General features: G+C 42.2%; 1 protein-coding gene across 3 annotated transcripts in view; it reads left to right on the top strand.

The window, feature by feature from the left end:
• The window catches only part of ZBTB39 (zinc finger and BTB domain containing 39), a 614,376-nt gene that overhangs the window by 214,811 nt on the left and 374,281 nt on the right, over positions 1-25,284 (top strand). Inside the window, exon 3 of one of the 3 annotated variants that reach the window (XR_006366278.1) lies at positions 14,156-14,371. The exons of the other annotated variants lie outside the window; for them this stretch is intronic. The gene's annotated coding sequence lies outside the window, so the exon portion shown is untranslated. Of the gene's footprint in view, positions 1-14,155; positions 14,372-25,284 lie in introns of those variants that run through there. 3 annotated transcript variants of the gene reach the window in all.

Genomic DNA, 25,284 nt, shown 5'->3' with positions numbered 1-25,284 from the left:
ATCTTTGGACATCAGTTGAGCCACCATTGCTGTCAGCAGGTGGCTCTACGCAAGGTTTCTGAATGTTATAAGTCTACTTGCTGTGCAGAATGTGTAGTAATCCCTGCAGCAGTTGCTTTATCAAGTAAGTCATGCAGTTTGCATAAAACCTGTTTAGTGGCTTCTTGTTCCTAAATCACTGACCTGTGCATCCACTGATCAATGCCAGGGTTCACAACCAGATTCGCAAATGTCCTGGAGTCATGACAGTGGTGGCCACCTACATGCCTTTCCCCAGTTGTTGGTGCATGCACCCCAGAAGCAGTATGCCTCATGAAAGCTGTCTGTTGTGACTGCTCTGTTTAGAGTGAAGCTAACATTGACAGAACATCAAGAACTAAATACAGGGGATGATGAAGGTTCAGTCTGGCCCTCATTAGTCTTTGCTATGTGTATAGTACTATCATCAGTAGCTACAAATGACTTGCTGACATCAGGCACGTACTGTTCTGTTGTACTGTGTACCCTCCAGTAGTGGAACCTTTGAAAGCAGAAAGATAATATTCTTGTGGCAGTGATAGAACATGTGTGTGATTATCTCAACCCCATGCTAAATATAGATGTTCTTCGTCTCACATTGCTGCAGTCATAACCTGTGGGGGTAGTCCGCTGTCCTCGGTCGGCCCGAATACCAAAGAGTTAGGCTGGTGGTCATGGGCGCCCGGAGCTGACGTCAGTACGTAGTAGTACTTAAGCGCATGACCGACGCCACATCCCCAGTCTTTCTTGCCGCGTGGTCCGAAGCAGAAGCAGCGTTTGCAAGTGCCGTTTGGCGTTCTGAAATTTTCAAATATCGAGTTTCAGACCGAAGACCAAGTTGGGCTAAGTACCCCGTTGTGGAAAATTTTTGTCTTTTCTTGCCTCAGTTAATCCGGATGTCAGAAAAAGTTAATAATTGTATTTCTTGTGGGAAACAGATACCTCATAGGGACTATCATTCTCTCTGTATTCCTTGCTTGGGGCCTGAACACGACGTAGTCGGGTGTCGCTTTTGCGCTAGATTTAATAAGCGCACCATTAAATCAAGATTAGACTGTGCCAGGCTTGTTTTCAATAAGCGGTGTAACTACAACATGCCGTCGGATCCTCCGACGCCCGCTACCGCTAAAAAACGTAAAGATAAATCTTTAAGGTCTAAACCGGATGAGTCGTCCGTTGCGGACGCCGGTTCTATGGAACCTCCGGTTGAATCTGTGGATCCGGCCGAGGTCTTGGCTGAATCCCAGGGGGAACCTTTACTTTTGCAGGAGTTGGCCTCTCAGGAGTTAGGCCAGGCTGAGGGTGCTTCTCAGGTATCTGTAGTTCCATCCTTACAAAAGGTTATTAGGCCTTCTACCTCAGTGGCTAAAGGCCATGCTAAGCCTAAACCTGGTCTTTCTGGTACTGGCCATAGTCCTAGTTCTTCAGCTTCTGTTCCTAAAAAACATATGTTGAAAATGGCAGAGGATTTGATTACTTTGATCAGGGGATCTTTGCCCCCCCCAGAGAAGAGGCCTAGGGTGGAGACAGATTTAGAGGGAATGGAGCATTCTTCAGACTACTCTGAGTCCTCAGCTGAGGATATTCAGGATTACCCTCCCTATTCAGATTCGGATGCAGAGGATTCCTGTCCTCCTGCTTCTCCTCCAGAGGATTTTTCCTTTTCTGAAACTTTACATTCCGTGAGAGAACATTTCAAGTGGGAAGGTCAGGATTTTTCAGATTCTCGAAAAAGGCTTAGGGAATTTTTGTTTTTACCACAACATAGGCCTTTGGCTATTCCCCCGGTCTTAGATGTTGTTCAGGATGTTTTTTCTGAAGCTTCACTTAATCCTGATTCTTTACCCCCTGCCCCTGTCAAGCCAGACAGATATTACAGAGTTCCAGAAGCACATAAATATTTGTATAAGAGTCCTAGAGCTGACCCGGAAACTATTATTCAAGGGCCGAAGGGTGTCAGGGCTTCTGTGGTTAAGAATCCAGTTCCTTTGGATAAAGATTCTAGAGCATTGGATAGGTGGGGGAAAAAAGTGTACACCTCTTCTACGTTGGCTATGAGGGCTTTAAATTGCCAGTTTCATATGCTGAAGTATCAGAACTTTTTGTTAGGCCAATTGAAATCTAAGGTGGATGCTTTATCTGAGGGTATAGAGTGTAAGGAATTGCAGGAGTTGGTTCATGCTTCAGATCAAGTTGGAAAACATTCCTTGCAGTGTGGTTTCGATGCTCTTCAGGCTTCATCCAGGGTGGCTGCTACTGGTTCAGTTATTCGTAGACATGCCTGGCTTAAGGATCAAAATTTGTCAGAGCCTGTTAAAGCTCGGATTTTGGATGCTCCTCTTCAATCTGAAGTTCTTTTTGGTTCTCCTGTGGAGTCAGTTTTGAAAAAGATGGAAGATAAAGCTAAGTCTATGCAGACGGTCAAGGATTTTTTGCAGGTGCAGCCCCCTAAGTTTAGCAGGAATTGGCCTGCTAGAGGATGGTCCTACCCTTCTTCGGATTTTCAGTCTAAGGGCAGGTCTAGACGTGGTAGAGGCAGGGCTCACGCTCAGGGTTCTTTCAGACCTAGGACTTGGAGTTCTCCTGCACAGTCTTCTGGTGAGGGCAGGGGTCAGCCTTTTCGTAAACAGACCCAATGACCTGTATCTTCAGCTGCCAGATCCTTCTTTTCTGGCAGCTCCTCTAGGAGGAAAGTTGGCACTTTTCAAACAAAACTGGCATTTGGTCACCCAGGACAAATGGGTGTTGGAAATAATAAATCAAGGTTACAAGTTTTACTTTCACACTTTTCCTCCTTTCAAAGGCATGCCGGATGTGCCTCCTCAGCAAAGGCTGGAGGCTCAGGAGCAAATTTCTTTGCTTTTACAGATGGGAGCTATCCAGGTGGTACCTCCGTCAGAAATAGGCCTAGGGTTTTATTCCCGTCTATTCCTAGTGCCAAAGAAAGGAAACACTTGGAGGCCAATTCTGGATTTGTCCATTCTCAATACCTACCTAGACATTCCAAAGTTCAAGATGTTAACATTACAACAACTCCTGCCTATGCTAGGCAAAGATCACTGGATGGTAACCCTGGATCTCAAAGAGGCCTATCTTCACATTCCTATCAGGCCCAGCTGCACAGTTCTCTGCACTGCCCTTTGGTTTATCAACTGCGCCCAGGGTGTTCACAAAAGTTCTGGCTCCTGTAATAGCTTTCTTCAGACAGAGGGGAATACAAATTTATCCTTATCTGGACGATTGCCTGATTCTTGCTCAAGACAAAGACAAGTTACTTCAACATCTGCAGTATGTAATGGCAGTTTTAAGGTGCCTAGGGTATTCTGTGAACGAAATAAAGTACAGTCTAGTACCCTCTCAGGACATGTGCTTTCTGGGTGTGAGACTGAATACAGCTTCTCAGATGGCCTTTCTGACCCCGGACAAACAAAGAACTCTTCACCTATACTTCAAGCAGTTATCAGTACTGTCCAGGCTGACTGCAAGGACAGTCCTTCAAGCCTTGGGGTTCATGGCATCTTGCATTCTAGTACTTCCCAATGCCAAACTGCATATGAGGAAGCTACAATGGTATCTCAAAACTGTATGGACTCAACACTGCCACGATTTGGACACTGCCATTCGGATAATACCTTGCATCCAGAAGGAATTCTTGTGTTGGGCGCAGGAATGTCACCTAAACAAGGGACTCTCTGTGACCCGACCAGAGGCGAGTCAGATCATAACGACGGATGCCTCGGACTTGGCTTGGGGAGCACACTTCAATGGGAAATGGATTCAAGACACGTGGCCTCCCAGACTACAACATTTGCATATCAACATGAAGGAGATGTTGGCAGTCCAATTTGCCCTGATGGCCTTCAAGGACTTACTTCAACCAGGACAGGTGTTGATTCGAACAGACAACACAACAGTCATGTGGTACATCAACAAGCAGGGGGGAACCCATTCTTACCCTCTTTGCAGACAAGCAATGATATTGTGGGAGAATGCTCTGAGTTTGCACATCACTCTTCAAGCACGGTTTCTGCCAGGAGCACAGAACTCCCTAGCAGATGTATTGAGCAGACAAATTGTGGACCCCCACGAGTGGAAATTGGATCCTCAGGTATTCCAACAGTTGACAGTGGCTTGGGGAACTCCAGACATAGATCTGTTCGCTTCTCCACTAAATTTCCAACTACCAAAATTTTGCACAAAGATGTTTCACCCAAAAGCTTGGAAAGTGGATGCTCTATCTTTCAGTTGGAACAACCTTCACGTCTATGCTTTCCCTCCTCTGCCTCTCCTTCCCAAGGTACTCTTGAAAGTCAGATGGGACAAGCCTTGCATGATTCTAATAGCACCGGATTGGCCACGTCAGCACTGGTATCCTCTGCTGAGGAGTTTAATTCAGGAGCCTCCTTGGCCTTTGCCACAGATTCCTCACTTGTTGTCCCAGTCAAGCAATCATTTGCTCAATGTCAGGGTGCAGTCCCTGCACCTAACAGCCTGGTATTCTGTTTTAGAGCCTGTGGGGTCTCAGCTTCCTCAACAGGTTTTAGATGTCATTTTGGAAGCCAGGCGGCCCATTACTAGAAAAGTTTATGCTGATAAATGGAGGAGATTTTTTCTTTGGAGCACAGCAAAGGGCTTTGATGTCTCAGTACCTAATTTGAGTTTTACGCTACAATACCTTACTGAATTACTGGACAAGGGTTTGTCATTTTCCTCTGTGAAGGTTCATGCAGCAGCCATTTCTGCTCACTATGAATGTGACCCTCCTTTATTTTCTCATCCTTTGTTTAAGCAATTTCTTAGAGGGGCAAAAAATATAAGACCCCCACGTAGAGCTCCTACTCCTTCCTGGGATCTCAATTTTGTGTTGGAAAAGCTTACTTTACCTCCTTTCGAACCTGCAGCTACGTCCGAGGTGAAGTTTTTGTCTTGGAAAACTGCTTTTTTGTTGGCCATTACCTCTGCTAGGAGGGTCTCTGAATTGCAGGCACTCATGGCAGTTGAACCTTTTCTGGTATTCCATAAGGATAGGGTGTCTTTGCGTACTAACCCTACTTTTATGCCTAAAGTGATTTCTAATGTGGCCTTGAACCAGTCTATTCATTTGCCTACTTTTTATGCTGATCCCCAAAATAAGGGGGAAAAAGTCTTGCATTCTTTGGACATTCACAGGCAGCTACGTTATTATTTGAGCAGAACTAAAGAGTTCAGGCAGACTCAACAGTTATTTATTTCTTTTGCTCTGGCTTCTCAGGGGAAAGCTGTTTCAAAGCAAACTATTTCTAAGTGGATTGGTCATTGTATTGCTTTTTGTTATTCTCATCATGGGAAGAATGTTCCTGCTGGGATCAGACCTCATTCCACTAGGGCTACTGCCACATCTACTGCCTTTTTGAGGGGGGTAGCTACTAAGGATATTTTGGAAGCAGCTACTTGGAGTTCAGTACACACTTTTACTAAGCATTACCATCTCCCTCTTTATTCCAAGTCTAGGGCTGGGTTTGCCACTGCAGTTTTACAGGGCATGTTAGCAGCTCCTAATGCTTTTTAGTTGCCAGCCTCCCTTTTCCTTTGCTTTGGGATTCTACCCACAGGTTATGACTGCAGCAATGTGAGACGAAGAACATAGTACAGTTTTGTACCTACCATAAATATAGATGTTCGAGGATCCACATTGCTGCAGTCCTATTTTCCCTCCCTCCTTCCCCTCTATTGTTTGGGGTTGCTGTTTTTCTCTTTGGGATAATTGTTATTTTTTCACTTGTGGTTGTTGGTTATTTACTATTTTGGCTCTGGCCTTTCCTTTTTAAGGCCTTCTGACATCTGGGGCAAGAAAGACTGAGGATATGGTGTCGGTCATGCACTTAAGTACTACTACGTACTGACGTCAGCTCCGGGCGCCCATGACCAACGCCAGCCTAACTCTTTGGTATTCGGGCCGACCGAGGACAGCGGACTACCCCCACAGGTTATGACTGCAGCAATGTGGATCCTCGAACATCTACATTTATGGTAGGTACAAAACTGTACTTTATACATGCCAGTTTTGGGAAGAATATACAGCAGCACCCTTATCGTGTAGCGCAGGTTGTTACAGCTTCATTGCCAAGGTAGCCAGAGAACAGATATGCATATGTTTTCTGTACCTTTTCCAACTAGTGACTCACTGTCAAACAGTGATGAAACATGCTATTACTAACGTGGTGCATTCCCTGCAGATATTTGAGTAGTCACCGATAGCCTTGCAGCAAAGTCCATCACCAATGTTTTTTCAGGGATAGTATACAATAAGCCCCTTAATACAAAATCATGTTTTTTAGACCCTTCTTTCAAGGAAGCATACACCTTCATATAGTCTTATTTTTGGCAATTTGTCATGCTCTGTCTGCATTAAATTTGTCTCTTGATATAACACCATTTGTAGGTCTTGCTTCTTCAGGACTCCCATAATTGTACCCATTTTAATGGGATTTCCCATCCCATTAATATTCCAAGAAATTAATCTGATAAACATTTTTTTTAAATGTGTCCGTGGGGAAACATCACATTACAGGAAGTGACTACATGGAGTCACTCTCAACTTCCTCCCAGACCCATTTCCACATAAGACTTTCCTGAACCATGTGCACAATCCTAACCTTTATTTTTTATTTATTTTTTTTAATTATTATTTCACATTTTGTTTTGCTGTCTTATTGCAGAGTTTGGCGAGTCCACTGGGGCTAGAGGATATCCATCTTCACTGGGAAGCCAGTGCAATATATTTCACTTATTATTCAGGGGTATATGGGATATTTTCCTGGAAAGAAAGATTGTATTGATCACAATAAGATAGTTGTAGAGTAGAAAAGATTGATACCTTACCAAGCATGCCTCGCTTGTGCTGGAGTTGAATGTGGTTGATTGGATGAAATTAAAACACTGGTGAGTTATTGACCAATAACATAGTTTGGTATATTTTTAGGAGCGGTGGAGCCATGCCCCTTGAACCTGGATGGACAGAGTACTAGATGGGAATAAATTCATATTGATGGGATGAGTTTAAGGACGGTTTAAGAAAGTCATTGAAATAATACTGTCATAAGAAAATAAGCTTTTATAAGCTTGCATTAGATGAATTGAAGCACTGACGGAAGCAACAGCAGATGACAGTACTTAGAAGGGACTTAGAGGACAATATTAGACTGCTGCAGATAGAAATTAAAGGTATTTTGGAAAGAGTATGTGAATGTAAAGGGAGAAGAATTCTGAAGGTCTTTCTGTGTAACTCATCCAAAGCAAAAAAAAAAAAAAAAAAAAGAGGCACTCAGGCTGAAAGAATTAAAGGAAAAATGGGCCTATCAGATCCAATGCCTAGATAGAAGACGGTCGTAATCTAATCCAAAAAATTAATAATTAAGATGAGGCAGGAGTTTAAGGAGAGGTGGATCTGTCTGATCCAGGGCTCAAAGAATGGGCATTTGGAATCCAACCCCCTGGACCATCCAAGAATTTTTCAGCAGTACTTACAACAGCTTTATACTACAGCAGGGATGGTAGGCATGGAGGGGGTTGATATTAAGCAATCTTTAGAAGGCTAGCATTTATTGACTGTGGAGTTGTATCGGGGAATAGTCAATGTTAAGTTGTCAATCTCGCCTTCATTCTTGTTGGATGGGTTCCGACTCTGCCTATTACTAAAGCTCGGGAGCTATTTTTACCGGCTCGAGGCTATCCTATGTCCCATAATGCTAGGCGTGATATACCCAGATCTCATTTGCCACTTCAGCTATGAGGTTGCATCTTTTTGCCGGCTCCAGGTTGTATTAATATTTTTCTTGTTTTTAGTCAGCCTTTTGGGTTAAAATCTTAGCGATAGTGTTTTATAGATACTACCCTTTAGATCCCTGTTTAGGATTCCCTCTTAGGTAGTTTTTTTATACAGTTTTCCCCTCACCTAATAGTTAGGCCCTTGGCCAAACCTCTTCCATACTTTTTTGTCTGTAGATATATGTGTGCCTAGTTAAATTATATTAATAAGTGTGGGGGTTTTTTTTGTTTATTCTGGTCTGTTACAACCTTTTTGTGTGTGTGTGTGTTTGGCTGATTGTGACTAGACCTCCCTGAGTTGTCCTTTTCTGCCCGTCATCCTTGTTTCAGGATGTCGAAAGACACCAAGGTCTCGGGCTTCAAGAATTGTGACTCGTGCATTAAGAAGATGTCTCTTGACAGACAGTCACACTTCTTGTGTATATTGCTTGGGCCCTCTGCACCTGCAGGACTCTTGTTCTGCCTGCAATGCGTTCAGTCCAAGAGTCCTGCAGGAACGCAGAAACAAACTTATTTTGAGAGGCTTGTTAAAGCCTTGAGTTTCCCCGGCTAAGCCTTCGTCGGGTAAACCATCCAAGCCCGCCAAACCGTCGGCTCCATGTTCGAAGCCGTCGCCGCACGGTGCTACTACTACCACTGCATCGGTTCTGGCCGGAACCGATGATTCGAGGCTTCAGTCGGCTCCGACACTGCTGTCGGAGCAGTCTTTGAGCAAGAAGCGTTCCAGGTCTCCTTCCCTGGAATCTGTTCATTTGGCTCCGAAGTCTCCCTTGTTATCAGAGCGGAGTCACAGTTCCCATTCCTCTCAGTCTTCCAGGCTGTCGGACCATGACCTCGAGAGGGTGGTTAGCTGACTACTTAAGTCGCAGGCACTGGCCCAAATGTTGCATAGCCCTCCTCATCAGGCAGTGGCTTTCACTACTCCCTCTTCGATTCCTCCTCCGACTCTTCCTGTGAGTTCGGAGCCGGAGATCGTAGGGGTCGGGACCGTCAGAATGTCGGAGCCGATCCCACTCCTTTTGGCTCCAATCTCTTCCTTGGTTCCATCCTTGGAGGGATCCAGGTGCCGGGACTCTCTCGTCGGCTCGGAGGGGGCGAGTGGCATCGGACCCTTGTCCGACCCTGTTCTCCCTCTCGGAGCTTCGGCACAGGTGAGTTCGGCCCCATCTGCCTCGGAGCCGTCCCTCTCGGTGCCAGGAGGAGCCCTTGTCTCTTCGGAGTGGGGACCCCCTTCCCTGCCTGATAGGGGTGCCTTTGAGATCATGAGGAGTGTGCTGGCCCCTGTGCCTGCTCCACGGTCAGCTCCTTCGGCTCCTCCCTCTATGGTGCCTGCTTCAGTCTCTACCCGCTCTCCCGATCCCGAGCATGGAGAACCGACACTACAGGTAGCCCCATTGGGTGTATCCTCCTCTTCTGAGGCCTCCTCTGATCCTTCAGGGGAGCCCCCTCAAAAGGGAAAATGCAAGAGGAAGCATGTAGACTCCCCTGAGTCAGTCACATTGGACACTGACTTGGATGACTCAGAAGGGTCCCCAAGGTCCCCCTCTGAGGATGTCTCATTTTCTGACATCCTGGAGATTCTTAAGCAGAGGGAAAACTGGTCTGCCCTTAACCCTTCTGAGGATGAGTTGATGTACCTGGATGCGTTCGGTTCTCACCCTTCCACCTCCTGGGGGTGTCTGCCTTTCGACCCACTCATGGATGTGGTGGTTCGAAAGGTGTGGATGGCTCCAGATACTATGGAACCAATTCCCCAGAGGCCTACAAAATTTATTACAGCCCCTTCTGACTAGCAGTTTCTAACTAAGGGCGTCCCTGTTGATGCCATGGTGGTGGCAGCGGCCACTAAAAAGGAGTTGGCTGACCCTTCAGTACCTGTCCATCCTCCTAATAAGGAATCTAGGACTATGGACAGGTATGGAAAGCGGATGTTTTCCTCAGCGACCTTTGCTATGCGGTCGCTGAATTATTTGTGCCATTTCACCCGTCTCCAGAGAGACCTTCTCAAGGAACTGGGTGATACCTTACAGGACCCATCAGCTGCGGGGTCTCAGAAAAAGATCAATTCCCAGCTGGGGACCCTAAACTCTATTGTCAACTCCTCCATGCGGCTCATTTCCTATGCGACCGATGGAGCGAGTAGGGCTGCAGGCACGGGCGTTGCTCTAAGGAGACACGCCTGGATGCGGCTTTGCAATTTTCCTGACTCCTTCAAGGCATCCTTCACTAACACCCCCTTTGGTTCTGCTTTGTTTGGACCTCAAGTGAAGGATACATTGACCAGGTGCGAGCAGGAAGGCAAGACTCTCTCTGCCATAGGAGTCTGTTTTTCTACCCCTTCTAGACCATACTAAGGGTCAGAAAGGTGGGAAAATGTGATTCCGCAAATCTCAGGGAGTACTGCCTGACGCACATGGTGAGTTTCCCTCCAGAGGCAGAGGAGGGAACAATAATAGATGCCGCCCGAGGGGCAGGGGGGGTCCGCAGAATCAGGGTAGCAGAGAATCCTTCTCTGACAAACCCTTCCAGCACCCCTGAGGAGCTGCCTGACTGTCCACCTTCGGAGGCAGTTGGGGCAAGACTATCACTGTGTACCCAGAAGCCTGGCATTCTCTCACGCAAGACAATTGGGTACGGTCAATCATATCCGAGGGTTACAAAATTCCCTTTATTCATACCCCACAACTGCCAAAAGGGCCCCTTCCAGACATTCCACCCAGTCTGAGGGATCAAGCAGCACTAGAAATTTCAAAGCTGCTAGAAAAAAGAGCCATCCAGCCAGTCCCGGCATACCAACTAGGATCCAGAGTCTACTCCAAGTTCTTTTTGGTACCAAAAAAGACAGGGGACTGGAGACCTATTTTGGATCTCAGCAGGCTGAACAAGTTTGTTCAAAGAATGAAATTCCGGATGGTCACGCTTCAGTCCATTCTACCCTTCCTGGGTCAGGACAATTGGATGTGCTCTATAGACCTTCAGGATGCGTACTATCATATCAAAATGAACAGGCGCTCCAGGAGGTTTCTCCGCTTCCGGCTGGGAGCCAGTCACTACCAATTCAGAGCCCTGCCCTTTGGCCTCACCGCAGCCCCCAGGGTGTTTACTAAGGGTGTTTACTAAATGCATGGCAATGGTTGCGGCTCACCTGAGACTAAAAGGATTCCAGGTGTTTCCATACTTAGACGACTGGCTCCTTACTGCCACCACCAAGCATCAGCTACTCCATTCCAGAGATTATACTCTCCAAATTTGCAACGAGCTAGGTATCTCTATAAACTCCGAAAAGTCTGCCTTGTCACCTTGTCAGTCTATTACCTTCATGGACACCATTTTAAACGCTGTCGAACTGTCCGCAAAACTGCCTGTACAAAGGATCTCAGACATTCGAGGTCATGTTCAAATCCTACTACAAGAGAGCAGAGTCCAGGCCAGATTCGTACTAAAAAACCTAGATCTCATGGCAGTGGCTATCACATTACTTCCCCTAGCTCGTTTTCACATGCGGATCCTGCAATGGATGCTGTTTTCCCAGTGGGCCTTTCAACAGCTTCTAATGTCACACAGCATTCTAATCACTCAGTCATGCAAAAGACACCTTTCGTGGTGGATGGTCTCCCCTCAGGTTCTTCAGGGCAGACCCTTTGTCCTTCCTCCTCCTCCTGTGGCTACTGTGACAACGAATACTTCCCTGATTTTCAGGGCAGGACCGTCCAGGGCACATGGCAGCCTTTTGAAAGCCACCTGCACATAAATGTCTTGGAAATGAGAGCGGTACTTTTAGCGTTGCAGGCCCTTCAAGACTCTCTACCCACCGGGACTATTGCAGTTCAGACAGACAATATGTCTGTATTGTGGTACATCAACAAGCAGGGCAGAACCAGGTCCTATCCCCTATGTCGAGAAGTACTCAGACTGTGGTAGTGGGTGATCTCTTCTCAATGGTTTCTGGTAGCAACGCATATCCCCGGGAAGTCCAACATCATAGCAGACAGGCTGAGCAGAGCCATTCTCATGCCCCACGAGTGGTCTCTCAACCAGCTAGTAGCGGAAAAAATCTTCAGGAGGTGGGGTCAGCCTTGCTGCGATCTTTTTGCAACCCCTCAAAACAGCAATTTCCCAGACTTCTTCACCCCCTTCCCACTCCCAGGTCTCCCCCCCCCCCCAGAGACGCTCTAGTCCACGATTGGCCCCGGGGTCTTCTGTATGCTTTTCCCCTTTTCCCTTAATTACTCAGCTAATCCAGAAAGCAACTGTTTCGAGATCCAGAATGATCCTTGTTGCCCCTTACTGGCCTCGACAAATTTGGTTTCCGTTCCTGCAACGTCATCTACTAGATCAACACTGGCATCTGGACCCAGCGCCAGATCTTCTGACATCAGTCGGGTGGGCTGCATCAGTTTCTCCAATCTCTCAACCTCACAGCTTGGTTGCTCCACTTCCAACCCTAGCCAGGCTTCCCTCAATCTCATTCAGTTTGTGACATCATCCTCGCTTCGCACAAGTCTACTACCAGAAAGACTTATGCTAGCAAATGGAAGAGTTTCTCTGTTTGGGCAGGGGAGAAACAAGTTGACCCTTTTACAGCTCCTGTCCATACAGTCTTAGAGTTTTTGGCAGAACTTTTTCAAATGGGATCTTCTTCAGCCACCATCAGAGTTCAGTTGGCAGCCATTGTGAATTTTCACGTTGGATTGTCAGAGACCAGCATTATGTCACACAAACTTTGTAAAGCCTTTCTAAAAGGAACCCTCTTACTTAGGCCCCCGGTAAAAGATCCTCCCCCACCATGGGACCTAAATTTGGTGCTGTCATCTTTAATTCTCTCTCCCTTTGAACCTGCGGCTTCCTGTTCATTAAAGTTGCTCTCTTGGAAAACTCTGTTTTTAGTAGCCATCACTTCAGCGAGAAGGGTATCAGAGCTTCAAGCCCTTTGTGTTCGCCCTCCTTACCTTGTTTTTCATAAAGATAGAGTGTCACTTAGGACTAATCCGTCATTTTTACCCAAAGTACTCTCTGAAAAAAATCTGAATCAGACCATCAATCTTCCTGTTTTCTTCCCACTTTATACCAATAGGTCTGAATGAAAGTTACATTGTCTAGACATTCACCGCCAATTACGCTTCTACCTGGATAGAACCAAGCAGACGAGGAAATCAGAACAGCTCTTCCTGTCTTACGCGGAAGGGAAACAAGGCCTGCCAGTGTCCAAAGTAACCTTGTCCAGGTGGTTGACCTCTGTTATCATGTTGATTTACCAACTGAGGCATAAAGAGCTCCCTATTAAGCCCAGAGCTCATTCAACCAGAGCATTAGCTTCTTCAGTAGCCTTTCAGGCAAGATTGACAAATGATTCCATTTGTGCAGCGGCCACATGGGCCTCTCCTCATACCTTCATTTCTCATTACAAGCTGGACATGACCTCTGGAAGTAGGGCTGATTGTGGTTCCATTAAGAGTTTGTTCCATTGAGCCACCCAGGACTAAGGTGCTAGGGACGCTGTCCCATCCAGCAAGAATGAAGGCGAGATTGACAACTTAACATTGAGAAGTTATGTACTACCATAACATTCCATGTTAGTTGTCGTCTTCTCACCTTCTTTCTTGCGTCCCACCCTCCATCCCCCTAACCTGGCAAGACCGAGAGTATCTTCTGAAATGTGTTATCATGAGAGTTATCTCCTTAGCTACCTCTTTCCCTTTCTTGGTAACTCTTTAAGAGTTTTTTTTGTATACCTAGATGTGTAGAGGTAGATATATATTCTCTGTCATGGTGGGGACATGTATGTCCATAGTGTTAGCTGTCAAACGAAATCTGGGTATATCACGTCTAGCATTATGGGACATAGGATAGCCTCGAGCCAGTAAAAATAGCTCTTGAGCTTTAGTAGTAGGCCGAGTCTGAGCCGAGGTTCGGCTCCGAACCCATCCAGCAAGAAAGAAGGCGAGAAGAAGACAACTAACATGGAACATTATGGTAAGTACATACCTTCTCATTACTGAAGGTTTGTGAGATTATAATGGAGGTGTTTATTCAGTGTGAGTTTCCTGGATCTTGGAAGGAAGTTGTGGTATGCCTGATATTAAAGGAAGACAAACTGGTAAAACACAAATTCCAAAAGGCTCCAAACCAAACAAATCCAAGGCAGAAGGTTGTGAGCAGCAACTATTTTATTTGGTAAACCAATTAAAACCAAAACAAATAAATTACATGTATATTAAGTGCTTTCGTACCTTATCGGAACTTCATCAGAATATAAAAAAACAGTTAAGTTACAAAATTTTTATACGCACATCCATGAGCAATGACAACACTTTCTTTGATGTTTCAACAGGGAGTGTCTCCAACCATTCCTAGACAAAGTAATATCACACTGCCATCAAGTGTTCAGAAGATTTAAGTGCACTTCATCTTGACATTTAGAAGAGAGAGGAACCTAAAGGAAATTTTGGAACACACATCTAAAGAAAACATGCATCACATATGTCGTGTGAAGAAATGTGGGTTCTGTTCGCAATGTATTTTGTTTTCATTTTAATTGGTTTACCAAATAAAATAGTTGCTGTTCGCAACCTTCTGCCTTGGATTTTTTTGGTTTTGATATTAAGGGAAGGTAAAGATCCCTTAGAGATCATGGTATATAGGTCAATGTTTTTCCTAAATCAGAATTACAAGATAATGGCATCATTGCTGGCATCCAGGTTTGATCAACCTGTTGGTTGAGTTGATTTACCCTGATTAGTGTGTTTGTCCAATCCAGCTGATAACATTTTAAAGACACTTACTGTATTTCAAACAGTGATTCCAGGGCAGCAAATGTTGGTCAGACTGGATACTGATAAGGTGTTTGATAGAGTGAGATGAGATTCAGTAATAAGTGCTCGGTTTGGTTTCCTGGAAGTTTTACAGTTAGTTTTGAATTTATAACAAAGGACCAAAGATAATATATATATATATATATATATATATATATATATATATATATATATATATATATATATTATCTGCTTCATTTAATTTATTTGTGGACACTAGACACGGTTGTCCAATCTTTCCTCTTTTGTTTTTATTGTTTTTATTACATTTAAAACTTGGCAAATGTTCAGAATGTAGACCTAGCCAGCTTCAAAAGTTGGACAGAGATAATTAGCACTTTATGTGGAAAACTTTCTAGTATGTTTCTGCTACCTGTCGTCCCACTTATCATGTTTCAGCTGTTAGACCATTGGTAGAATTTTAGGTTGTAAAATTAGTGTATGGAAGATACATTCATTAACTATTCATTATAATTCACCCCCTGAATAGAGAGCAATGTATTCCTCTTTGTAGGAGACGTAAGTATCAAATATGTAGGTGTTTATATTGTTTCTATGTGTGTAGATTTTATGCAGATATATGGGAAGTTGAGGGAAAAGCTGAGAGCCTGTTTGGATAGATGGATGTTACTAGACATGTGTTTAGATTTGAAGATACAAGCCATTTGGATGTATACATTCCAAGCAATCTGGCTAGGTCCAAGTTTGTTTTGGCATGGGACAGTCCCCAGGTAAGTCAAACAGTGAATGAATTTAAACATATATATATATATATATATATATATATATATATATATATATATATATATATATATATATATATATATATATATCACAACCACATGACACAGCCATCCTATAAAAATATATTTAGAAACCACACTAATTAAAATTTAAAAACATAGGCATTCAATAGAATTATATCTGTTAACAAAAATACATTTTAAGAAAATGTGCAAAGCCACAAATTAAAATATTAAGTAACAACCCATTTATTCTAAACTTTAGTGACGAGAAGAAACATATCCTCGAATGCCTTAGTGCAACATAGAACAGCGAAAGATACAATACACAACTTTATATTTAAAGTTTTAGAGGTGGTAAATAAAAGTTTGAGATTAGGAGATATAATTAACAAGTTAGATATTGCTGAATATAAATGGATTATAAGACTGCATGCAGACAAGAAACCAGGGTTAAAATAGTATGATTACTATTAAACCAATTTTGGAATTTAGACAAAAACAGTATCACTAAAGTTTAGAATAAATGGGCTGTTACTTAATATTTTAATTTGTGGCTTTGCACATTTTCTTAAAATGTATTTTTGTTAACTGATATAATTCTATTGAATGCCTGTGTTTTAAAATTTTAATTAGTGTGGTTTCTAAATATGTTTTATAGGATGGCTGTGTCATGTGGTTGTGATTGTTCACAGTCCTCAGGTAACCCAGGATAGAGTAATGCCTTTAAAAAAATAATAGAGGTCCAGGGTCTCCAAGATTTTCTTCATTAGCAGAGGATATTCCATATTTAGGATTTTCTGTGTTTCAGATGCCAGGGGTCAGTCCCCTAGGTAGTGACTGGCATATTAGGCATGCATGGTTGCAGAGAGGGGTTAGATATGGTAATTCTTTTGTGGACAAAAGATGCATGGCATTTGTGCAGAATTCTTGACAAAATTACCAGTGCACTCAATTGGTTGGTGGAGAAATTGTAGTTAAAGGTATGGTGGTTTTTGCTGGCTCCAATCAAAGTGAGATTAAGATGCCATGTGAGGTTAGAGCATTTGATAAAGTGGTGGATAAACAACTTGGGATTGTTTATTGGAAGCATTTGATAGATACCATGATCTTTGTCACTTGGCCCAGATTCAAGTAGTATTTTAGTCTGGTGGATAAGGATTATTTAATTTATGGAGGGCTCAAGAGGGCCTATGTCAGGATATCACAGAACTGGGTTAATCAGCCTAAACTGCTATAAATGGAAAGGTTTTTGTTAAAGAGAACCCAAACAGGCTGGACTTTTAAGTCTGTGGTTAATGAAATATGTCATATGTTTATGTTTCATTTGATAAGACCATTACAGAGAGAGAGGGAGAGTTGAAGGGGAATGTTGAATCAGAAAATTCACTTAAGGCAATAGGACTAGACAGCTATGGAATATGCCACCCATTATCACTGACTCCAGGTTTTTGCTTGGAAAGGCCATCATGTGTATTTTTACCCTGGTGGAATATAGCATATGACAGTCCATAAACACGAAACCACACATAACCGATACAACGAAATAACATTCCACAAACCACACACACGGCTACAACAACACACCTTAACTTACACCCCCACACCACACCTACACCAACTCTTACCTACCCTACCCCCTCCCTAACTCACCTAACCCTAACCCCTAACCTAACTCCCTTAACTAACTTAACTCCACCTAACCTACTACCCCCACCCTAACCCCTCTAACTCCACCCCCCCACACCCCCCCCCCCACCTAAACTAACTAACCCACCAACCCACCCTATCGCCCCTAACTAACTCACTTAACCCCACCCTATCCCCACAGACCGTCAATCTCCACACTTACCTGCCTCGCACCTAACGTCCCCGTCACTACGCATACTCACGATTGGCGTGGTCTTCTTGATTTTTCGATCTCTGGAGCTCCAGTTCGATGTCGGTCTTCTAGAACCAGCATATGTGACATAATGCTGGATATAATTGTTAAATGTGCTGTGATGCACCAAGAGGAACATAGTGCATATTTTTGGGACTGTTGTAAGTTAGGTTATAAAGGAGATATTCAAATGCAACTGGACAGCCTGTGGTCTAGAAGAATAGTTTTAAGCCTGCCTCAATTCTTTCTGGCTAACCCTAACCAGGGAAGCTGGAAGGAGTACAAGAAAGAGTTCCCAAATTTTGGTGGCAATGAAAATAATAACTTAGAAGTGAAAAAAATACTGAAAACTGAGATGTTGTATAATATGTTGCAGGACTAGCCTGCAGGAGAAACTGGCAATAATGAGAGAACAAGTAAAATAGTGTATTATACCATGACCCCCCCCAAAACGTGCACGCTGATTGGCCAGCGTGCCCGTTGTAAATCGAGTTATACTAATGGAAAAAGGTCCGGTCGCCTGGACTTTTTTCCATTAGTATAACTCGTTTTTTTAAAACACTGTCTCGCTATGTTAAATGGGTTTAACATAGCGAGACAGCTTTAAAATAAGCAACGGAGATCTCCGTTGCTTTTTTTTAAACTGTCTCGCTATGTTGAACCCATTTAACATAGCGAGACAGTGTTTTAAAAAAAAGCAACGGAGAAAGCAAGATGTCCGTTGCTTTTTTTTAGTGTTTCGCTATGTTAAATGAGTTTAACATAGCGAGACAGTTTTAAAATAAGCAACGGACATCTCCGAAACACTAAAAAAAAGCAACGGAGATCTTGCTTTCTCCGTTGCTTTTGCCCACATCTCTGATGTACTGCGCAGGCGCGCAGTACATCAGAACTGCCGCGGATGCCAGACATCTGCGGAAGGGCAGCAAACAGGCATTATATTATGCCATTATTTAAGAAAAGTAATAGTTTCTTTTCTTAAATAATGTCATGGTATAATAGCAATAACCCACTTCTGGGTGTGGGTAATGCTAAATTTACCCACGGTTGGCTTTGTTTGGTACCACGCCAACCGTGGGTAAATTTAGCATTACCCACACCCAGGCGTGGGTTATTGCTATAATAATAAATGGAGAAATTGGCTCCAGTGGTGGGAATGGCAGAGTAGACTAGTAGATCAGGTTTGAGAGACAGACCATCTCCCATGCTGATAATCATTTATTTTATTCATTTATGTATTTGTCATTTCTATCCTCATTTATGTTAAGTTTTTGTTGTTAATACCTTGCATGCTTTCCCTGATGTCTAATGTATGATGAATATTACAACTCAGTTTGTGTTGCATGTTGTATTTTAGGCTATTATGACAAGTAATATTTACCATTGTCTCTATATTTATATACAAAACACCCTTACAATATGAAATATTTACAGTACCTCGGTCTAATTCCACAGAGGTACTTAAGTGGACCGTTCTGTACATCAAGCTGGAGGAGTTTCTTGTAGGAAATTTTTTGGGAGCACTACTCATTCCCCCAGATACTCCAGATCGGTTTGCCTCATATGAGAAAATGGACTTGGTCATCCTTTAATATTTTATGGTGATTTTTATTAATTACTTAATTTTTCACAGAGTTTTTTTTTTTGTCTAGGCTTTCTTTTTTGCTACCTTGACAGGACCTTACAATAAAATATAAAGCAGGCTACTTGTTAGCTGCTTTGTTAACCTCTGCTGGTCTCAATCCTTTATTTTTTAAAAGTCTTTCCTCTAACTGTTGTTTTTTCTGTCAGTTTTCTCTGTCTGTTCAGATTTTGGCCTGACTTTTTCCTCGCAACAATGGATTGGTTTGAAGGAAGTTTCAGCTTCATCACCTATAAGGCTAAGACTGGCAGGTATTTAGTCAACTCAGCCCATAAAAATTACTCAGGATACCGAGGCCCATCCACGATACCTGTAATTCTAGGCACAAAAATCAACTCAGCCCATACAAATTTCCCAGGACACTGTCACTGATACTTTTTAATATTCATAATTCTAGGTGCAATAGGCCCCCTGGTTCAGGTTTTGCCATGCCAAAATTAAACAGGATTCTCCAAAAGAAGGCTGTAAACTTTGTTTTATTCTGTGTAATTTTTGCATGGTAAAATCTGCTATTCCCTGGAATAAGGTGATATCCTTCTTTTTACCTTTTGGTTGCATATTTACTTTTTTGTCAAGTATTTGTATGCTTTCCTCCCCCTCTGCACCATTTTAGTCCATGCAGGCCTATTCTGTGGTTTCTAGTTTTTTTTTACTATTCTGCATAAATCAAGAGAGACATATTCTTTCTAGAAGTGCTGATGCAGTGTAAAAATACTGCTAATATCCAGTAAATAGTCAAAATGTTTAAAGTGTCTGGGTGAACAGTTTTTTTCAGAGTGAGGCACAGTCTTTGCCATCTTTAATCCTTTTTTGGTTAATGAAAAATTTCTTTGGAGGTGGAGAAGCTCAGAGCTACCCCTGATTTTTGGCCTTCTCCCATTACTTCCAGGTCCTGCATCTCTAGGAGGAAATTTTTTCAATAATAATTCTTTATTTTTCCCTTTTTTTTTCTAAATATTAATACAATACTACAAACTATTTACAATATATACATGAATGCTTCCAACAGTTACATAGAGTCATTATACATAACTATACACTTCTAAATAGATATTACAGAAAAAAAAAAAAAAAGAGTAAAAATCTAGTATCAATATAAGGCTTATCTATAGACAATTCCATAGTTAGTCTGTACTTCCCGGAGAAAAGTGGAATGGAACCTTAAGCTAAGACAATGTTAAAGATTTGCTCCCATATTTTTGTATTATTTACACTTTTCTTATGATCACTAATTAATAATTTATGTGCTAGGATATGTTTTATCGCTACACTCTTGAAATTTTCCCATGAAGTCTGGGATGGATTCAACCAATTTGTAGCAATATACAGCTTCATTAACAAAAAAATATTTACGAGTATGATCCTTTGGGATCTATCCAAATTAGTTGGCGGAATATGCAGAATCATAAACTCCCAAGAGAGTGTAGACTGTTGATATCCCATTTTTTGTAGTTGGAATTTCAAAGAATTCCAGAGTTTAAAAATGCATTTACAGCTCCAGAACATGTGTAAAAGGTCAGCTGTTTGATCTATACAATATGGACATTTGGGTGAGTTTTTTTGAGTTAAATTTATGTAAAGTGAGACGCGTATAATACGCATTATTAAATATCATTAACTGAGTAAATAATAACTTCTGAAGGGACACTGATTCTAAGGTTAAGTTAATTGCTCTCACTATTTTACTATCTTCAATCGTTAACAATTTCTCTTTCCAGTATTTCGATAAAAGTATTTCACCTCTTTTATCAAACTATATGACGTTGTTATATATTTACATTCCTGTGTTAAGGTTTGCCATATGTTTAGGCAAATGTTTAAATCTTCTTCTTTAATTTTGAAATTCCTATTACTAAAATAGCTTATTGATAAGTCCTTTAACTGTGTTATTATAATTAAATACGAATTAGGGAGATTCTAGGAGGAAATTTTAAGTTTATTATGGTGCTTTAAGATCAAAACACTGTTGCAATTTAAAATTATTTTATGAATTGTAAAACAATACTATCAACAGTCATAAAACATCATTCATATGCCAGTTCAAACAATTAAGTTTTAGCTCCTGCCTAAAGACAGCAAGTGTGGGGCACTTCCAAAGCCACTGAGGTATTGAATTCCACAGGTGAAGCCTGATAGCCAAATGTTTCTAGATTCACCCATGGAACTACCAGCAGCATGAATGCAAAACACACACAGGGTAGTAGGGTTCAGTAAGCTTCTTTGGGTGGCAGGGACCCAAGTCATGAATAACCAAGTATACTGACACCAGGATTTTGAAAACAATCCTATAATAGATTGTAAACCAGCAAAGGCTATGCAGAACTGACATACAAATATTTTCATATTTCCACAAAGAAAGCTGAACTAGTTGAATCTGGTATGTTAAAGATATTGGTGCACTGTTGTTATTTCTGCTTCTTTTTCTTGGTCTGTTTCCAGTTTATCTGCATCCTGAGAGTGTTGGTTCTGTGACTTCAGAATTGGAACTCCAAACCCCCAAGAACATCCTCATCTGTATCAATTAGACCCTCAATATTCTTGTCAGTCCATTTAGGCAAAAAAAAAGTGACAAGCAGTTTTTTCAGCTTCAACAGTTGTCATCTGAAGTGTCTCATCCTGGTAAAATTAGAGTTATAGTGCATCCTCTTTCTCACACTTTTCTGATTCAGCTCCAGCTCCCTCCTCACTACCCGGAGTTTGAGTTCCATTTCTAACGAGGCCATCAGCTATCCCATTGATTTTTGGCATCAGCATCAATGGCTTGAGGTTAATGCCTCAAACTCAGCAGTCTCAATGTCAACTGATTCATCAGTAATAAAGGCTTTGGCATCAAGCCCCTCAGGGATGATCCCCTGACCAAAGGTAAGATTCAAATGTCGTGGGACCAGCCTTGGTTAATTTTTCCTTTGCCCTGGGACCAAGTATTCCATCTTCAAAGTAATACATTTGTGTTTGATGTAGGGGTATTCAAACTCAACTAAAACATTGATGGCTATCTCAGTCTTTAGTGCTGGAGAGGTCCTGTTGACCTTGATCTCAGGGTAGATGCTTTTGGTCTTGGTTCAGATGTTGAATGTAATCCACTCAATCAAAATGGCCAGTATCTTGGTATTGGGGTCATGGTAGGTCCTGGTGCCTACTCTGCCTTGCCTCTCCTTCTTGTCCATGAGAGAGGAACTGGAGGACCTTCCCAATATGATAGTTTCATACCCAACATACAGTCATCTTCCTTCTCTCTGGTCTAGTCCCATATAGGGAAGACTAAGTGTAAGAGGCAGCACATAAATTCCTCTTATCAAGACTCTCGCCATGAAAACAGGCAATATTCAACAAGGTGATTTCCCACCCTTTATCCCCAAAGACTCATCAGGTTTGAGGCCAAATAGTCCTAGGACACGTTCTCAGAATCTGAATGCATTCTGGTTGTGACCGTGTACTCTGTAAGATCTACCGCTTGAGGGTTCCACCTGCAGAAAAATTGATAATTGACAGTCTGCAGAAGAACATGTCCTGATAGATTTCAATATTCCCCCAACAAAGACTGTAAACTGGTCAAATAATTTGATTTAGTCACATTCACAAAACCTCCAGAGCCTCATTCCAAGACCATCCAGCTCATAGCAAAATGTCACCTTTCTTGTGCAGACCAGGGAAGTGGGTGTTTTTGTTCTCTGCCTTCATTTTGAGGACACTGGACTGCCTTATACATATGTAGAGATTCCAGAGGAACTTTGCTAGACCAGATGTCCAAGGTTGTGAAGAAGTTTCCAGATTCAAACACTGAAACTCCATTTCAGTCCTAGCAGTCAGAGTTCACTTCTGTCATTAACCAAGATCTGTCTTATCCATCGTGCAGTAGATGGTCATTCTTAGGCTGCACAGTGGATACCCTGATATGCCATGCTTATTTTACCATGAAAAAGATCTCTGTCATCCAGTCTACAATTGTCCTCATCATCACTATCCCAGGCTGTTTGCCTTCAAGTGCTGTGCATCATGGCTTCCACAATTTTCTTGGTTTCCCACAGGAGACTGTTCATTATGTTCCTACAGTGGGATCTCATAAAGACGTTGAGAAAATGTAAAGATCATCTTTCTTGATGGATTCTCAAATCCAGTCTGTCTCTGGGAAGAATTTATGAAACCCAATCCACAGGGAGACAGTAACCATGGATGTCTTTTCTTTGTGGTAGGAAGGCATTATGCAAAGTAAGGCACCTCAACACCAAAAAAGGTCTCTTTCTGGGTCTACTTCACATAATCGAACATCCAAATGTTCGACTTTCATATGGCTGAGTCCATATGATCGAACATTTGAATGTTCGACAATGTGGAAAAAAATAAAAAAAATTTTTAAAAAACTAAGCAGTGCTAGCAGGGGAGCAGGCCCCCCTGCACCCACCACACCCCCTGCTATTTAAATATACCAACTCTGAGATCACACTACATTGCAGTAAGGGAAATCTTCTCATTTCGTGCTCTGAGATCCCAATTCAAACCGTTCCAACTTTTAAAAGTTCGATCATATCATCTCGGCCATATGAAAGTCTAGCTTTTAAAAGATTGACCATCTGAAGGGGACCCCTCTATGCACATCAGTGTCTTTGAGATGAGAGCCATCCTTCTCACCTTACAGGCATTCCAAGGCTCCCCACCCCCTCATGTGATTGCCATCCATGCTAACAGTATAACAGTACTTTGGCACATAAGCAAGTGAGAATGCAACTCTTTGTCTGGAATCCATAATAATTTCAAATTGGGTTCTTGCCTCTGACTGCCTTCTTTTTACTACCCATATCCCTTGTCAGGCCAGTTCTCTTACAGACGGGTGCAATCACTGTCTCATACCACACAAGTAGTCCCCTTATTCTGTCAAAAGATGTAAGCATTTCATTTCTAGAGCAACTTGCTGCAACCTCTTTGCACCTTTTTCCATTTACAAATGCAGTAATTACTTTCCATTATTCTTCACTCAGGAAGATTTCTCAGGGATGGTTTGGTTTGAAAAGGCCAGAATGAAGGAAGCCAAAGTTGTCTTGATACTACCTTTCTGATCTGAACAGATTTGGTGCCCTTGCTTTGGCTTTACCTGTTGGACAGGTCTGTTCTCCTTAGATCCTTTGTGAGAACCTTCTATTACACCTGTTCAGCCAGCCTCACATGGATCTTCACTCACTAAGGAAAACCACATGGCCCCTGTACTGAAGATGTCCAGGGACACTTTGTACTTCCTATGGTGGTCCAAATCCTTACTTTAACTCAGAAATCAGGTATCAGTAAGACATTTCTCATCTTGGGCCCAGTGCAGACATCTAGACTTCTTTACTCTTCCTACCTCTACCTTGTTTAATGCATCTTTCCCATATTTTTATGTGGAACTTTTTTTTTTTTTCCTACAAAATTTAGGCAGACATTTCTAATTTCAAGGTACAAGCTCATCACATATTTTGTTTTTCAAAGTCTGCAAAACCTTCTTGTTAATTTCTCCAAATCTTTTGGGTTTCCAATACCATGACGGGAATGGACCCCATTCCTAAGTCAAAGTGCAAGTAAAGTTCATACAGTTAGTATTTCTTCAGTCTTTGATGTCAGCCAGAAGTGCTCTTTGCAGCACCTGCAATGTGCTCAATAATGCCTTTTCCTGCAATTTGTATGGAGTTGTGTATTAGTAACATATCCAAATATGATTGTAGATTCTTTTTTATAAGACCCATTGCTCCTACTACTATTGGAATTGTCTAGGTATCTTTCTTCCACATTGCTCTCATTTCTGCCTGCAAATCCTGATATTTTATGATTTTATCTCTCCCTGGATGCAAGATACTGTAGTCACTGGGTGTAGCGATTTCAATGATCAATGTTACTTTTGTCTTCTTTTCATGGACCACTATATCTGGTTTTCTAGCATCTATCTTTAGAACTGTTGGTAATGAATGATCCCATGTAATGTAGACTTCATCATTTTCTGTGATGCTTTATGGCTCATGTTTCCAGTGTTTTTCAGCCACTTCAGTATCATAATGTTTGCACAATCCCCAGTGCAACAGTCTTGTCACACTATTATGCCTTTCTGTATACAGTCCTTCTGCCATTAGTATGTCACAACTAGAAACAAGATGTGCAACTGTTTCCAGTTCTGTTTTATAAAACCTACATTTGTCTGTTTCTCCCACATGTTCAGTGGACTTTGTAAGCCAACATGTACATAGCCCACTATCTTGTGCCCCAATATTAACGTTTCATCTCTTGGTTTGAATTCAGCTCTCCTTAACCATTCTTGCATTCGTTCCTGATCCACATGAGGTTCTTCCAGAAGTTTTCTATACTTGCAACTGTAATTATGCATTTTCCACATTTCTTGCCTTCTCAACTGGTCCTTCA

The sequence above is a fragment of the Protopterus annectens genome, chromosome 9.part0 (genome assembly GCF_019279795.1).
Source record: "Protopterus annectens isolate FY-2018-M chromosome 9.part0, PAN1.0, whole genome shotgun sequence".
Lineage (NCBI taxonomy): Eukaryota > Metazoa > Chordata > Ceratodontiformes > Protopteridae > Protopterus > Protopterus annectens.
Note: the sequence above shows the minus strand (reverse complement) of the source record. Positions and strands in the feature narration are given on the sequence as shown.